The sequence below is a fragment of the Amia ocellicauda genome, chromosome 12 (genome assembly GCF_036373705.1).
Source record: "Amia ocellicauda isolate fAmiCal2 chromosome 12, fAmiCal2.hap1, whole genome shotgun sequence".
Taxonomy (NCBI): Eukaryota; Metazoa; Chordata; class Actinopteri; order Amiiformes; family Amiidae; genus Amia; species Amia ocellicauda.
The window spans coordinates 190,146-207,596 of NC_089861.1; the positions used below are offsets into that span (position 1 = coordinate 190,146).

The 17,451-nt window shown below is 44.6% G+C and overlaps 1 long non-coding RNA gene across 1 annotated transcript; it reads left to right on the top strand.

Moving 5' to 3' along the window:
• Positions 1–2,754: 2,754 nt before the first annotated feature.
• On the top strand, positions 2,755–11,769 carry LOC136764163 (uncharacterized). Its single transcript, XR_010821161.1, has 2 exons — positions 2,755–6,067; positions 9,251–11,769. It is a non-coding gene; the product is annotated as an uncharacterized LOC136764163 (long non-coding RNA).
• Positions 11,770–17,451: the final 5,682 nt, after the last annotated feature.

A 17,451-nucleotide genomic window follows, 5' to 3' on the forward strand; every position in this document is an offset into this window, starting at 1 on the left:
GACCTCTCCACAGCATTTGACACAGTCGATCACTCCATCTTCCTCTCCTGCCTCGCTGACCTTGGAATCTCTGGGACTGCTCTCACCTGGTTCTCCTCCTACCTCAACAGTCCCCTCAGTCCCTCCTCTCTCCATACATCCCCTCCAGACCACTGTGCTCCTCCAGTGCCGGAAGACTAACTCTGCCTCCTCTCCACTCTCCTTCCTTCAGAGCTGCTCCTTCTCATCCCTGGCCCCTAAGTGGTGGAACGACCTAACCACTGAAGTCAAAACAGCCTTGAGAGAGTCCTTAACCTCCTTCCGGCGATTACACAGTGTAACTTTTTTTAATTATTTTTTATTTTTTTGTTCCTGGGCAGTGTTATTTCCTAATTGCTTATGCCTCAAAAGTGTAGAAAATGGCTATTATTCCCCACAAACTTTGCTTTTGTGAGCAGGACTGATATTTTGAAATTTTCCTATTTTCCAGAACATTCCAGATAGATTCAGTGCTGAGTAAACTTGGATAAACTTCTAGAACTTTCCAGTAATATACACTGATCATCCATAACATTATGACCACCTGCCTAATATTGTGTAGGTCCCCCTTTTGCTGCCAAAACAGCCCTGACCCATCGAGGCATGGACTCCACTAGACCTCTGAAGGTGTGCTGTGGTATCTGGCACCAAGACGTTAGCAGCAGATCCTTAAAGTCCTATAAGTTGCGAGGTGGGGCCTCCATGGATCGGTTTGTCCAGCATATCCCACAGATGCTTGATTGGATTGAGATCTGGGGAATTTGGAGGCTAAGTCAATACCTTGAACTCGTTGTGTTCCTCAAACCATTCCTGAACCATTTTTGCTTTGTTGCAGGGCACATTATCCTGCTGAAAGATGCCAATGCCATCAGGGAATACCGTTTCCATGAAAGGGTGTACATGGTCTGCAACAATGCTTAGGTAGGTGGTACGTGTCAAAGTAACATCCACATGAATGGCAGGACCCAAGGTTTCCCAGCAGAACATTGCCCAAAGCATCACACCGCCTCTGCCGGCTTGTGTTCTTCCCATAATGCATCCTGGTCCCATGTGTTCTCCAGGTAAGCGACGCACACGCACCCGGCCATCCACGTGATGTAAAAGAGAAAATGTGATTCATCAGACCAAGCCGCCTTCTTCCATTGCTCCGTGGTCCAGTTCTGCACCCTAAGTGGTCTGCGGATACGCAGCCCCATACACAACAAACTGCGATGCACTGTGTGTTCTGACACCTTTCTATCAGAACCAGCATTCACTTTTTCAGCAATTTGAGCTACAGTAGCTCGTCTGTTGGATCGGAACACACAGGCCAGCCTTCGCTCCCCACGTGCATCAATGAGCCTTGGCCACCCATGACCCTGTCGCCAGTTCACCACTGTTCCTTCCTTGGAGCACTTTTGATAGGTACCGACCACTGGAGACCAGAAACACCCCACAAGAGCTGCAGTTTTAGAGATGCTCTGACCCAATCGTCTAGCCATCACAATTTGGCCCTTGTCAAAGTCGCTCAGACAAAATGTTCACTTGCTGCCTAATACATCCCACCCACTGACAGGTGCCATGATAGCGAGATTATCAGTGTCATTCACTTCACCTGTCAGTGGGCAGAATGCTATGGCTGATCGGTGTGACACTCTTAGAAGAAAGAAAGTGTCTTTAACGTTACATTTTAATTACTGCTTTTCATTTTCTTTGAGGACAAGACTGATGCTGGAACACCGACAGAACTTCCTCACCTGTGTTACACTATCTATCTGAGTCACAGCCTCTCTCTCTCTTCCTCCCTCTCACCACTATCTCTCTCCCTCCCTCTCTCCCCCTCTCACCTCCCTCCCTCTCTACCCCCAGGCTGGGAGCCATCACAGTTTGGCCCTTGTCAAAGTCGCTCTGACAAAATGTTCACTTGCTGCCTAATACATCCCACCCACTGACAGGTGCCATGATAACGAGATTATCAGTGTCATTCACTTCACCTGTCAGTGCTCATAATGTTATGGCTGATTGGTGTGTGTATATACACATATATAATATACATACATACACTCACCTAAAGGATTATTAGGATTATTAACCAATCACATGGCAGTTGCTTCAATGCATTTAGGGGTGTGGTCCTGGTCAAGACAATCTCCTGAACTCCAAACTGAATGTCTGAATGGGAAAGAAAGGTGATTTAAGCAATTTTGAGCGTGGCATGGTTGTTGGTGCCAGATGGGCCGGTCTGAGTATTTCACAATCTGCTCAGTTACTGGGATTTTCACGCACAACCATTTCTAGGGTTTACAAAGAATGGTGTGAAAAGGGAAAAACATCCAGTATGCGGCAGTCCTGTGGGCGAAAATGCCTTGTTGATGCTAGAGGTCAGAGGAGAATGGGCCGACTGATTCAAGCTGATAGAAGAGCAACTTTGACTGAAATAACCACTCGTTACAACCGAGGTATGCAGCAAAGCATTTGTGAAGCCACAACACGTACAACCTTGAGGCGGATGGGCTACAACAGCAGAAGACCCCACCGGGTACCACTCATCTCCACTACAAATAGGAAAAAGAGGCTACAATTTGCACAAGCTCACCAAAATTGGACAGTTGAAGACTGGAAAAATGTTGCCTGGTCTGATGAGTCTCGATTTCTGTTGAGACATTCAGATGGTAGAGTCAGAATTTGGCGTAAACAGAATGAGAACATGGATCCATCATGCCTTGTTACCACTGTGCAGGCTGGTGGTGGTGGTGTAATGGTGTGGGGGATGTTTTCTTGGCACACTTTAGGCCCCTTATTGCCAATTGGGCATCGTTTAAATGCCACGGCCTACCTGAGCATTGTTTCTGACCATGTCCATCCCTTTATGACCACCATGTACCCATCCTCTGATGGCTACTTCCAGCAGGATAATGCACCATGTCACAAAGGTCGAATCATTTCAAATTGGTTTCTTGAACATGACAATGAGTTCACTGTACTAAACTGGCCCCCCACAGTCACCAGATCTCAACCCAATAGAGCATCTTTGGGATGTGGTGGAACGGGAGCTTCGTGCCCTGGATGTGCATCCCACAAATCTCCATCAACTGCAAGATGCTATCCTATCAATATGGGCCAACATTTCTAAAGAATGCTTTCAGCACCTTGTTGAATCAATGCCACGTAGAATTAAGGCAGTTCTGAAGGCGAAAGGGGGTCAAACACAGTATTAATATGGTGTTCCTAATAATCCTTTAGGTGAGTGTATATACATACAGGGGTTAAACTGGGATTTGTTATGTGGGGGGCTCTGTGGTTTCAGGCTTTTGAGGGGTGCACATGTGTATGCAAAGCCTGCAAAATCTTATCAATTGACAAACTGTGAAATAGGGTTGGCAGTGCTCGGAGTTTGCTGGCTCCAGCTCCGGAGCCACAAAAAACTGCAAACTACGATGCGATCATTATTTATATTGTTTCCTTTTTTACTTCTTTTATGTAAATAACTGTTTAACAAAACCAAAATATGAATAACAAACATCTGTTTAACCATTCAAACATGAAAAAGTAGAACATTTGAAAGATGTCTGTGGCAATTAGGGTTGCCATCCAGCCAGTATATTTTTGCGGACTGTGAAGTATTTGTACACTATATGCCCAAATGCATGCCGACACCCCTTCTAATTAGTGGATTTGGCTATTTCAGCCACACCCACTGCTGACAGGCGTATACAGTGCCTCTCAAAAGTATTCACCCCCACCAAAGGTCCCCATCCAGCTTGGAGCTTGAACAGTTGTGCAATGAAGAATGGGCAAACAATGCTGTGTCCAGATGTGCAAAGCTGATAGAGACTTATCCACATAGACTCACGGCTGTAATTGCTGCCAAAGGTGCCTCTACCAAATATTTACTGAAGGGGTGATCACTTATGCATTCAATTATTTTCTGTTTTGTGTATGTAATTAATTTAGACAATTTGTAGATTATATTTTTCACTTTGACAATATGGACATTTTTTGTGTTGATCAGTGGCAAGAACTCCTGATTAAATCCATTCTGATTTCATGTTGTAACACAATGACATGTGGAAAAGTACGAGAGGTAAATACTTTTGAGAGCCACTGTAAAATCAAGCCACACAGCAATCTCCAACAAGCATTGGCAATAGAATGAACTTTACTGAAGAGCTCAGTGACTTTCAACATGGCACCATTATAGGATGCCACCTTTCCAACAAGCAGTTTGTCAAATTTCTGCCTTGCTAGACCTGCCCTGGTGAGCTGTAAGTGCTGTTATTGCTAAGAGGAAGCATCTAGGAGCAACAACAGCTCATCCGCAAAGTGGTCGGCCACACAAGATCACAGAATGCCAAACTGCCCCTGGAAGAAACGTCAGCAGAAGAACTGTTCTTCATGAGCTTCATGAAATGGGTTTCCATGGCCGAGCAGCCACACAAGCCTAAGATCTCCATGTGCGATGCCAAACATCGGCTGGAGTGGTGTAACCATTTGACCCGGGAGCAGTGGAAATTAGCTAAATCCTGCCCAAAAAAAAAAAAAGGAATTAGATCTAATATGGACAAATATATTCTCATAAAGGTAAGACTCTATGCCATCCAATGGGAGGTTAGTTTTGGTGCTTTTTTCAATTTTGATTTTTTTCAGTTTTTAAAACCTTATTCGTCTTTCACCCACTTCCAAATTTGTGTCAACAGTTTGGGGAAGCCCTTTCCTGTTTCAGCATGACAACCCATGCACAAAGCGAGGTCCATACAGAAATAGTTTGTCGAGATTGGTGTGGAAGGACTTGACTGGCCTGCACAGAGCCCTGACCTCAACCCCATCCCACCTTTGGGATGAATTCAAAAGCCGACTGTGAGCCAGGCCTGATCGATCAACATCAGTGCCCAATGTTCTAACATCTATTGGAAAGCCTTCCCAGAAGAGTGGAGGCTGTTATTGCATCAAAGGGGGGACCAACTCTATATTAATGCCCATGATTTTGGAATGAGATGTTTGACGAGCAGGTGTCCACATACTTTTGGCCATGTAGTGTATGTACTTTGACCCCCTGTCCAGTATTTTTGGAAGATGTTCGGTTATTTTAAGTACTGTAATCTATTGAATATGTTGTTAAAAATGTTATCAGTGTACAATTTGCCCTCAACCTCTCCCCATCGTTGTCTAATTGCCAGCACCCCCTCTAGGTTGACATTTTGCAACCCCCCCCCCCACCAGGGGTCAGATATTTCGTATCTCAAAAGTGGCAGACAAGGTGCAGGGGGCATGACTCCAGCACGTGACCTTAACTCCCTGGCAACCGGAGCCGGTGCACGGCCAAACCTAGTGTGCAGTCAGTGTGGCTGCTGGGCTCCTGTGCAGTGACACTCCAGGCCTGCAGGGGCTCCAGCATCCATCTCTCCACAAGCCACTGGAGAGGAGGAGAGACACGGTGTAGGATAAAATAGTTCCTGCCATACAAAACTTCCCACCTCCCTCTCCCAGCAGGAAGGAACAGCTGAGAGAGAAAGTGAAAGTGCTGCTGAGGGAGGACTGTGCTCCTGTTCCTGTTGAGAGACAGAAAGAGAGAGACAGAGACACAAAGAAGAGAGAAGAAAAGAGACAGAAAAGAGAGAGAGAGAGGGAGAGTAACTTTTCAATATTGAAGAAAAGTCTGAACAGCTGATCTGAGAGGGAGATGGCGAGCGGCTGTGGGTCCTCCTCCCTTGGTGTTGAGTTACTGCTCTTTGTTTTAAGTAAAAGTGAATAAATGGATGTTGAGATAAAAATAAAACGAAAGCAAAATGTATAGAATTGTAAACAAAAAGACTTGAAAGCAGAAAATGTTGCATGGAGAGCACTGAGTCTCTGCCTGTGGGTGTGAGTTTTGTGAGGGTGGGGTTTACAGGGAGGCATACATAAGGCTCTCCATTGGTCCACTAGGTTTGTGTGATGGTTCTTTCTAACCCAATCAGTGAGCAGGAGAGCCGGTCTGACTCTTTCACTTGACTGCTGACTGGACCCGCACACTGAGTGGGTGTAACTGGGCCTTCGGACCATGGTGCCCACTCCCCCCCAGAAGAAGGAGGTAGGAGACTCAATTCTTAGAAGTGTAGATCACACAGTGTGTTCTACTGACAAGGAGACCCGCATGGTATCTTGCCTGCCTGGTGCTCACGTTGCAGATCTCCCTAAACTAGTAGACAGGCTACTGGCCAAAGCTGGGAGTAATCCACTGGTCATGGTCCACATTGGAACCAATGACATAGGAAAAGGTAGGACAGAGGTTCTGCAAGACAAATTTAATGAGTTAGGAACAAAACTAAAGAGCAGAACCTCCACAGTAGTTTTCTCTGAAATACTTCCAGTACCACGTGCCAGGCCAGGGAGACAAGCAGAGATTAGAAAGTTTAACACGTGGTTGAAAGCTTGGTGTAGGGAAGAGGGGTTTAGGTTTATGGAGCATTGGTCTTTCTTCTGGGATAGATGGGACCTGTACAAACTGGACGGTCTACATCTAAACAGAAGGGGGGCTAATGCATTGGGAGAGCGTATGTGCAGAGTAATTGAGAATCATTTAAACTAGGAACCAGGGGGGCAGGGAGCTCTGACAATGGGAGATGTTCCTCTAAGGAAAGAAAACCAAGGGAAACTGCTAGTAGGAAAGTCCTGAAATGTTTGTACCTCAATGCCAGGAGTATAAGGAACAAGATGTTAGACTTGGAAGCCACAGTGCTGGCGTGTGACTATGATGTTGTAGGAGTGACAGAAACATGGCTTACAGAAAATGATGGGGATGAATACAAGTTGGAAGGATACACACAGTTTATGAGAGACAGGCAAAATCGAAGAGGGGGTTGGGGTAGCATTATATGTGAAAAATGACATTGAGGCAGAAGAACTGAAATTAGATCCCAGTAACGGAACAGAATCTTTGTGGGTGAAACTTTTGAACAAGAGATCTGGAGGATTAGCGGTAGGAGTGTTACAGACCACCCAACTCAGATATTCAGAAAGATGCTGCATTGTACAGTGTAATCAGGACTGCATGTAGCAAGGATGTGGCTGTTATAATGGGGGATTTCAATTTCCCAAACTTAGACTGGGAAAGCCCAGTGGGGACTACAGAAGTAGAAATAGAAATGGTTGAGATGGTAAATGACTACTTTCTAACTCAGTTTGTCAGGGAACCAACCAGAGAGAGCGCATGTATTGACTTGATCTTTTCAAATGACCAAGATAGAGTCAGAGGGACACTGGTTAGAGAACCAATGTGATCACAACATGTTAGCTTTGAGGCATTCTTTCAAAAAACAAGGTCCAAGTCTAAGACAATGGTCTACAATTTTAGAAAAGCAAACCTTGAAGGTATGAGGTGGCACTTAGAAGAGGTAGACTGGAGCACATTGGATACAGCGTCAGTTGAAAATGGATGGGTATATTTTAAGAATATACCACTTGAGGCAAATTGAGGACCAAAAAACACCAAATGCATTAAAAGAAGTATGCAAAAAAAATTGTACAGTGCATACAAAAGGGATGGAGATTAAACCCTCTGTTTCCTATACATCAACCAGTTCATAATCCATCTAATTACATTACCCTGAAGGCATGACACTCTATTTTCTGTCTAACATTTTTTTCCAACATTTTACAGGTGATGCAGGTGAGACTGATTGGTCTGTAATTTCCTGGCTCAGTTTTGTCCCCTTTCTTGTGGATTGGTATGACATTTGCTGTCTTCCAGTCAGTTGGCACATCCCTTGGATGTGTGTGTATGTTTGTTCGTACGTGTACACGTTCATACTCAGACGCTGTGAGGTGAACGAGCCCATGGCAGTGCTGTCCCACTCAGACGCTGTGCAGTGAAAGGTGGCAACCTGTCGCAACAGGGCAATTAGTTCACTGAGGCATTGAGGCTCGAACCCATTTAGCGCTTTAATCGGTCAATAACAGGACTGCAAAATCAATTCTATATTTCACTGCTTACAGTGGTGAGGTGACCTGTCGGTGACTTTCCTGCACAGGTTTCAGCTCCGGTCAGACGAAGCCGTTTTACCCAGACTGTGTAGTGGACGTCTGTATTTCAGACTGTTCATTTTGTGTTACACACACACACACAGGCACATAATATACTGATATAGTAAAGGCTCAACTCAGTTATATCAATGAGTCACTGCTCTGTGTTTCTGTCCTCTGTGTCCCGCAGGAGAGACTGTCCCTTTGTCCTCCAGTCCCCAAGTTAAAGTGACCGCTGCACAGGAGCTCAGAGTCCCACTGAGAGAGTTATTAGAGGGACTGAGACACAGCTGATGGGCAAACTGACTGACTGGAGTGACTGTAGGGAAAACACCAGCAACACACACAAACACACACACAACACACACACACACACACACACAACACCACACTGGACTACACACCCTGAGAGAATAGAGCTGCAATGGCATATAAATATTCTAGGAAGGGAGATGGAGGGGAAGAGATGGACAAAGAGAGAGAGAGAGAGAGAAGGGGACAAGGTGGAGAGATGGAGAGAGAGAAGGGGTTAGAGAGAGGGAGAAGGAGGGGAATGGGGAGACAGATGAGAGAGGGAGAAGGGGTGAGAGATTGGGATAGGATGAGGAGAGGGAGAGAGAGAGCGGGCGAGAGTGGGAGAGAGACAGTGGTCTTTATTAATTATCCGCAGTCGTCGTGTTCGTGCTTGTTGTCACTGAGACTCACTGTTATTAGTGTGATGTCATCAGAGACATCAGAGAGAGAGGCTGTATTATTATAATTATTAATATTAATATTGTAATAATTATTAGTTATTTTTAGGATTACTTTTGGAAGGGAAGGATGGGGAGGAAGGAAGAGAGAATGGCAGAAAAAAGATAGAGAAAACAACATCAATAAGAAGAAAGGGAAGTAAGAAAAGCAGGAGGAAGAGAGACCGAATGGAGGAGATGGTTATCCAGGGAGGAGAGAGGAGGGAGGGAAGTAGAGAGATGGAGGAGAGAAAAAAACAATGTCAGTAATAAGAAGAAGTAGACAGGTTTGGCCATTAGTTAAAAAAATCTAATGAAAATACATAAATAACATAGATTAATAATAATAATAATAATAATAAATTCATGAAGGTGAGGTAATGAGAGAGCAGCATCAGTAAGAGAAGAAGGGAGAGGAGGAGAGAGGGGAGACGGAGGGAACGAGTGTGGGAGATGGAGGGATGGAGGGAGAGGCAGTGGGACTGAAGAGGGATATAAACTGTGTTGTTTCTCTCTGACAGGGGGGGACAGAATGCTTCCCCTGAGACACAGCGTCTCTCAGAGCTGAGGATTGTGCTGCTGGGGTGGAGTGGATGGGCTGGGAAGAGTTCATCAGGAAACACCATCCTGGGCAGAGAGGCGTTTAAGACTGGGAGTCAGTATAAGACAGTGACTGTGCAGAGTGAGAAGAGCCAGGGTGAAGTGGCCGGGAGGCTGGGGGTTGAGTGATTCTGTACAGGCGACTCCAGAGTGTGTCAAACAGGAGATTGTGCGCAGTGTGTCTCTGTGCCCCCCGGGACCCCACGCTCTCCTCCTGCTCATTCCTGTGTTGGGCTCATTCACAGAGAGATACAGGAGAGCAGTGTAGGAACACCTGGAGCTCCTCAGTGAGAGAGTCTGGAGACACACTATAGTGCTGTTCACTGGGGGACAGACTGGGAGACACAACCATTGAGCAGCGCATTGAGAGAGGAGGGGAGGAGCTCCAGCGGCTTGTGGAGAAATGTGGGAACAGGTATCATGTTCTCAACAACAGGGACAGGGGTGATGGCACTCAGGTCACAGAGCTGCTGGACAAGATAGAGGAGATGGGGGCAGGACTGAGTGTCTTTCACTACAGGAGGGAGACAGGAGGACTGCAGGAGAAGAGAGAGAAGAGGAGTGAGGAGAGAGAAGGAGAGAAACAGAGGGATGAAGAGGAGGAGGAGAGGGAGCAAGAGGGAGCCAAACTGCCAGTTAGGTGGAGAAACAGTAAAGAATTGCAACAACCCAGCAGTAAGTCAATGTGGTCAGGTTAACAGCAGACAGACCACTGTAGCATTATGATGGGTTATTTTGATAAGAGCATTTTAGCTCTGAGCTGAAGCACTGATCCAAAGAAGACCTCTCCCCCCAAAGTTATCAGATTTCCTTAAAGCGTGGGACTGGTTTACATCAAAGTGACAGTCTGGGAGGATGGCACCGAGAATAGGCCAAATAGTTTGGAATCCTGCTGTGAGATGTCTGGGGAAGGGGACCTGTAGGTAATAAAAACTCTTTGAAATGGACGAGAGCCGAAATCCCGACACAGAGCTATGAACCCGGGCCAACCGGCATTTCCAAAAGATGGCATGGATTGACATCAGTCATAAATCAAGCCCCCCTCCAAAAGGACACTGGGGGCTGAAACCGAAATCCAATCTCAAAAACTGAAGAACCAAACACCTATTGATCTGACAGACTATAAAGAACAGCGCACGGTCTCTCTCTCTCTCTCTCTCTCTCTCTCTCTCTCTCTCTCTCTCTCACCTGAACCAGAAACTCGCTGCCACAGCTCAACCTGTACCTCTGTTGCCAGAACCGGAACCAGAAACCAACCAAGTCTTTGCCGGCAACAGAAGAGTTAAACTGGAGAAGGAGATTGAGCCGTACGAAGAATTCTTTTAAAGGACTTTATTAAATAAAGAACTTTACAGACTGCGCTGCCCGCCTGTGCCCACCTGATCAGTGGAGTTTTACAGCTGGACAATTGACTAAGTCGACTGAATACGAAAGTGTCAGTCATTTAAATAGCTATTTGAGTCTTAAGAAACTTGACCCTTGGAACAAACACGGCCCTGCTTTCCTCAAAGACTTTGTCTTCAAATAAGTACGGTGAGAGACCCTGCTTGCCAAGAAGATTTTGTGTACAACCTTGGAGCCTTCAAACCAGTGGAAAATCTGTTTGGAAAAGACTCTACTTTCGCGAAACCCCAACTTCCAGGTGCATCGACTGAGTGGAAGTTCTTGGACAAAGCCGAACCGGACTGCCTTTGTTCCAAACCACACGGACCTCGTGCCGTGTGCTGTTATCTGAGCCCGAAGCCAGAGAGGCCTCTCTGTGACGAAGTTCACATAAGTTTAACAGTTTGGAGTTTGTGATTCATGACATTTGAGAAATCAATTAGAAATGTTAATCTGTGATTCATAACTCTAGAATGTGTAATATCATTTAGTTTTCTTAAATATAAATGTGTGTTGCATTAAACTGTATTGTTGATAATTTTAGAAATAAAATCTGTCAACGCCGAGAAATATCTTCTCATTCCTGTTTAACTGTTTAGTCTGAAATTGACACAAGTTAATAGACACAAGATTATAGGTGGCCCTGCCTATCCTTAATCATTGAATAATAATCAGTTAAGGGAAATTGTGGTAACAAGAAATGATAGGATCTTTCTCGGCACCTAAACGTAAATGAGACTGATATATATATAATGAGAAGTTACCTGACATAAATACTAACCTGCGTAGTTATTTAATGTCTGACTAACAATACTAATGAGAGACTCACCTTCGTCTAAATAACCGGTATTGTAGTCAATGTGTTTATAACTTTTTTTATTGAACGATTTGTGTGATATCATATGCGACCCCATGGTCTTTGATTTGGTCACGGAAGTGATTTGTCTTTGATTTGTTGATCTAGAGTTGAATTTTAATTAGTTTTTCCCTTTTGTATAATTAGTGTAGTGCTACATTTAGTCTTTGTTTTTGAATAAATTTCACAATTTATATCTTTGGAATTGGTGTCTGCGTCCAATTATTACAGAAATTGAGTTCTACAAGATTCCAGGATTCGTGATAAGGTGATACTATAAATTCACTTCTTTAATTGAAATTTATAAGTGTACCTTACACTACACCAAATACCTCTGTCACTGCACAGCACTGAGGCCTCTTACTGACTGTGTCACTACAGCACACTGACACACAGCTCCACTACACCCCTGACTGTGTCACAACAGCACACTGACACACAGCTCCACTACACCCCTGACTGTGTCACAACAGCACACTGACACACAGCTCCACTACACCCCTGACTGTGTCACTACAGCACACTGACACACAGCTCCACTACACCCCTGACTGTGTCACTACAGCACACTGACACACAGCTCCACTACACCCCTGACTGTGTCACAACAGCACACTGACACACAGCTCCACTACACCCCTGACTGTGTCACAACAGCACACTGACACACAGCTCCACTACACCCCTGACCATCTCTCTCTCTGCAGTGTCTGGAGCAGAGCACCCTGCCCTGGATGAGCCCTGAGCCCCAGTGGGGACTGACAGCTGTGCTGAAGGGGCTGTAGACCAGTTCCCACTTGTGGAGAATATGGTGAAGGATGACTCATCTGACCAGATCACTTTTCTCCACATCTCTGTAGACCAGCGCCTCTGGTTTGTGCACCACTGGAGTCTCAGATGTGCATTTGTCTTTGTAATGAGGGGTTTATGCACTGCAACTGTAACCGGTGTAGAGTGTTTTATAATTTGGAATATTTTATTGTATTTGTGTACTTTATCTGTTTTTAGAAAACAAAGTATGTTTTGACACGCTCCCTTATTTCAGCCTGTGGGACCATATTAGTGGCGTGGCCTGCTTAATGGCCAGGTGTATGAAAGGGCTGGTTCTGCTTACAAAGACAGAGCTACCTAAGAGGAGTGTAAACTGGGAACATGAGGGGTGAAGGGCAAGTGTGGTAAGATACATATGATCCCCAAATTATAGAACTATACTGCTGTTGGTTTGAAGTCCTAAGTGAGTAGTAACAGGATCGTCTGGCCTGCTCTGTTAGAGTGGTTTGTACTAAGTAACCCCCATGTTCCCAGTCAGGTGGCTCTGGTATATTAAGGTGAAAATGATTTTAAATATCTGTTTTATTTTGAGTTTTTTTATTATTGATTTTATTTATTGTGATAGTGTACCATATTGCTAAAAATGGCTATTGTCTTTTTGACTAGATGAATATAGGCGACATTGCAATACTCCACCTAGCTATACATGTGTGATTTGATTGTTTGGGGATATTGACAAGTTTAAATCGTTTTGGTGTGGGTTTCAGTGTTTATTTTTGTTTTATAATTTTATGAAGATCACTGTGGTAGGGTGTTTTATCCTTTTATGGTGTGATTATTTGATTATGGTATTGTTTAATAGGTGTGGTATTCCCATGGAAGTTTTTTATTGATAGTCCTAACTCTTTTATAACTGAACAGTTTGGATAAAGTGCTTTAATCTATAGTGGTACATTTGTTTGAATGTGTTTAATCTTGACCTTGGTGTAATCTCTATTCCTGCTCCTTGTGCACATACTGCTCCATACTTGATACAAAATACCCTGTCTGTTAACTGGTGGCCTAGTATAAGTGGATTCATTAAACCACTAACATTATTTCCAGGGGTGAAACTCCTCTAGTGCTGTAGGCGGCTTCACTCAGGGGGCAGCACTGTGGTTTAATGCCCCATTAGGGCCCATTTGAATTACACAGCCCTACTATAATACCCCTCTGTCTCGTTCTCCACAGACTGTTCCTGCTGACACAGTCTGATCACGTCCTGCATTGACATTCTCAGTCACCTGGGAAAGAGCTGCTCTTCTGTTTGTGCTTACATAGCGCAGTAATGCACGAGCATCAGGTTATCGAATGAGCGCTTTGACCACAATGTCCAACCCTCTTTACTGGTGTCTTTCCCATAGATCTCAATGCAGATGTAACTGTATTCACTGTCAGGGGCGGACTGGGACCAAAGTTCGGCCCATGTTAATGCCAAAATCAACACACCGAGATAATGAAGTCCACATGCAGCGCGCCGTCATGGTGAATTATCGGTGAAAAATAACACGTCTAAGTTGTAGGCTGTAGCTACTGCCAGGTTCTCATACACATTATGGGCAATCTAGGTATGGCAAAGTATAGGCTCCCGGGTGCGTGTGTCCCTGCTGATCTGGAAAAGCTCCTCTGGTTTGATGTGGTCGATGCCTTTCATGATTTTGAAGACTTGGATCAAGTCCCCACGTAGTGTCCTCTGTTCCAGGGTGAAAAGGTTCAGTCCCTCAGTCTCTCAGTAGGACATTCCCTTCAGACCTGGAATAAGTCTGGTTGCTCTCCTCTGAACTGCCTCTAGAGCAGCGATATCTTTCTTGAAGTGTGGAGCCCAGAACTGTCCACAGTATCCAGATGAGCTCTAACTAGTGCATTGTACAGTCTGAACACTACTGCCCTTGTTCTCAATTCTACACTATTGACAATATACCCTAGCATTGTGTTTGTCTTTTTTATTGCTTCCCCACATTGTTTGGATGGAGAAAGACACTGTCTGCAGCAGCCGCTTATTTCACAACACCACCACTAGAGGAACACATCACTGAATAACACTAAAGCGCAGCTGCTCACACTGATGAAATCCTCTCACAGGTTTGAGTCTGAACCACACCCAGCCCTCGGCCGGTGACAAGCTCCTCCCAGTGATGTCTCTTCCTGTCAGAGCCCCTCTGCTGCACAGGCAGTGAGAGGGAGGGCGAGGTGCTGGTCTGAAGACTGTGTGAGGCCTCACGGCTCTCACAATACAATAAAAGGCAGATCAGATCAACAGGAAATAAACTGAGACTAATGCTCTCAACACACTGAGTGCCAGACAACAGCAACACGTGAGTCAATGAGTGTGTAGCTCAGTCACACAGTGTTACACAAGAGAGACAGAGAGCAGCGAGAGTGTAGCAGGGCCATGTTTATTGAGTGTCAGAAGAGAAACACAGCTCTGAGTGTTCAGCACAGACAGTGACACTGAGGCTCTGGCCGTGATAGGAACGGGTTATTGTGTCTGTTCAACATCTGGAAGAGTGACAATGACACGCAGAACACACAGTAACACTTTAACACAATCACGGCCGCCTCAGAGTTTAAACCGTCTTTACAAACGTATTTCCTCACTGAACAGAAGGGACTCTGCAGCTCAAAGGCGTCTGCAAACAAAACAAACCGTCCTTCACCGGCCCTGACTGGCAACACAACTGCACAACTAACCCTGTGAGCGCCGCACAAACTGACCTCACAACCAGAAACCAGAGCGAAGCTGCTGTTTTACACACAGCGAACAACATGAACCAGGACACGATTCACAGCGATGGAACAGACCGAAGCTGCGTGTCATATATATATATATATATATAATATATACACGAGAGCAACCTGTCACTTATTACACTTTCACCAGCTGGGACTGCAACACACACACACACACCTACACACACCCCTACACCCAGGGGTTAAATTGGGATTTGTTATTTGTTAGTGCTATGAACATTAAAATGCTGATCAAAATCATTCTAGATGCTGATGACAAAAAAATCTTTCTGTAGGCTTTTGCCCTCTCCTTTGTGTCAGTATCAAATATAGGAATGATGTAACCATTAAAGGAGAGAATATAAATATAAAATATTAAGAGTAGAACAGTCTTTTTATTAGGAAAATTAAACTGGAATTGAGTTATATCCTACAGCATTACAATACACAAGTGTTACACAGTTAGTTCCATCAAAGGGAGCCCAACAAACCAGAATTAGCTCGTCTATTCAGTTTGGCACTTTTATATCAAGAAATACAACTTTATCGGATAAGAAAGGTTGGCATTTTTCCGTAAAAAAATTATTAAATCGTTTGAATACACCAGGGGTAGTCAATTATTTTGTGTCAGGGTCCAAATTTCTTGGTTAAGGTATAGTCAAGGTCCAGACATAGGGGAGGTGTCACAACTTCACATGACCCTTTCCAAGACATACAATTCTGTGAATTAGTAATATACCTCATTGCTTATATTTAGTACATTCATTTGACAAAGTACAAAAATAAAATGTTTAAATACTTGTATATATTAGTATTAAAATGGCTTCAGACCACTTATCTTTTAATTTGTTAAAGATTATTGTAGTCATATAGATAACCATAATAGAAACTTTCAAGCAGCTTATTAGATTCAAGTTTTTACCATTCCCCTTAGTCCCACTGTGCACTACACAAAATTAGTGTTGATAAAATGAGGGCAGGGTGTATTGAGTGATTCATGGCAGGAGGTCTGAGGGTCCTCCCCCATAAGATTGTGACAATTGGAGACCTGAAATGTGTGATTCTGAGTCATTTCAAAGTAAAAAAACATAGCTCAAAATCTACATGAAATCAGGCAGATTTGGACTCAAACATAACTTTGCTTCACAACCACGTATCACCAGCGAAAAATCACATATCAATCAACATTATATATGCAAACTAGAAGCAGTTTCTGGTGCTGGTCAATCACAGATCTGTGTTGGTGGGTCTCTAAGTGAAACTGGTGAGGAGCACAGCTCTTGATGTGTCGCTGCTAGAAATACGCGTCTGCATTGGAAATCATTTGTTTCCACCCCTGATGTAGGAGTTTCTAGGTGAACACAAGCTATTACTGCTCAAACAGCACAAACCCTCCTTCCTCAGAGGTCCATCACTGATCAGACCCGCTAGTGATGGATCACAGTGCTTCAGTTCCAGAGCCGCTTTCTTTCAGTTTGAACTCCCCCTCCTGGGCGGATATATGCACAGTGAAGCCCCTGACTCAGTCTGACTGGAGACCTGTGTGTCCAGGGCAAGTATGTCCTGACACCGAGGCAAACTAGATAGACTTCAACCAATGCAAATTTTATGACCCTGCACTTGTGCAGTCTGTGCGGTGTCGTTGTTTTCTTGTTGGCGCTGTGTTTCCCCCGCTGTCTCTCTCTCTGGGTTCCTCCATCGTCACTCGTCATTGGTCCATTTGTTTCCTGTGATGTCCTTGGTCATCCAATCAGAGGAGGCTCCGTGACTACTTGAACCCTACTTGAGTGTGTTGTCTGTGCTGTCCAGAGCTTTGTGCATGTGCTATTGTTATACCTGCGGGTTTCGTGTGTATTGTTGGTGTATCTTATCTGTGTCAATCCCACTGTCACCCATCCCTGTAGTCAGTCTGGGGAGGGCGAGGTAGGTAGGTAAGACGCCCCAGGGCTTACATATTCATCACGCAGGATTGGGTTTGTTGAAATACACCAGGTTAGTCCATCACAGGGTACCGCAATGTGTATTTTAGGACTAGACTAGGTGGGTTCTGCCGTAAGGGCTTAAATAGGTTGGGGTTTTGTTTATTTCTTTGATTTGGCACCTGTGTGTTCGTCCTCCCTTTGGATCTGTGTTATTGTTCATTATTGTGTTTTATCCGGGGTAATTGTCATGCCCCGGTCTTCAGTACTGTTGTGTCAACAATAAATATTTATTATTTTACCCCATTGTCCGTGGCCCCATCTGTCTCCCCACTGCTCGCTCCTCTCACCACACTTTCCCAGCCACTTGTGCAGGCGCATTATGTTGCGTCTCCCCCCCCACTTTCTACCCCTAGATCCTAGA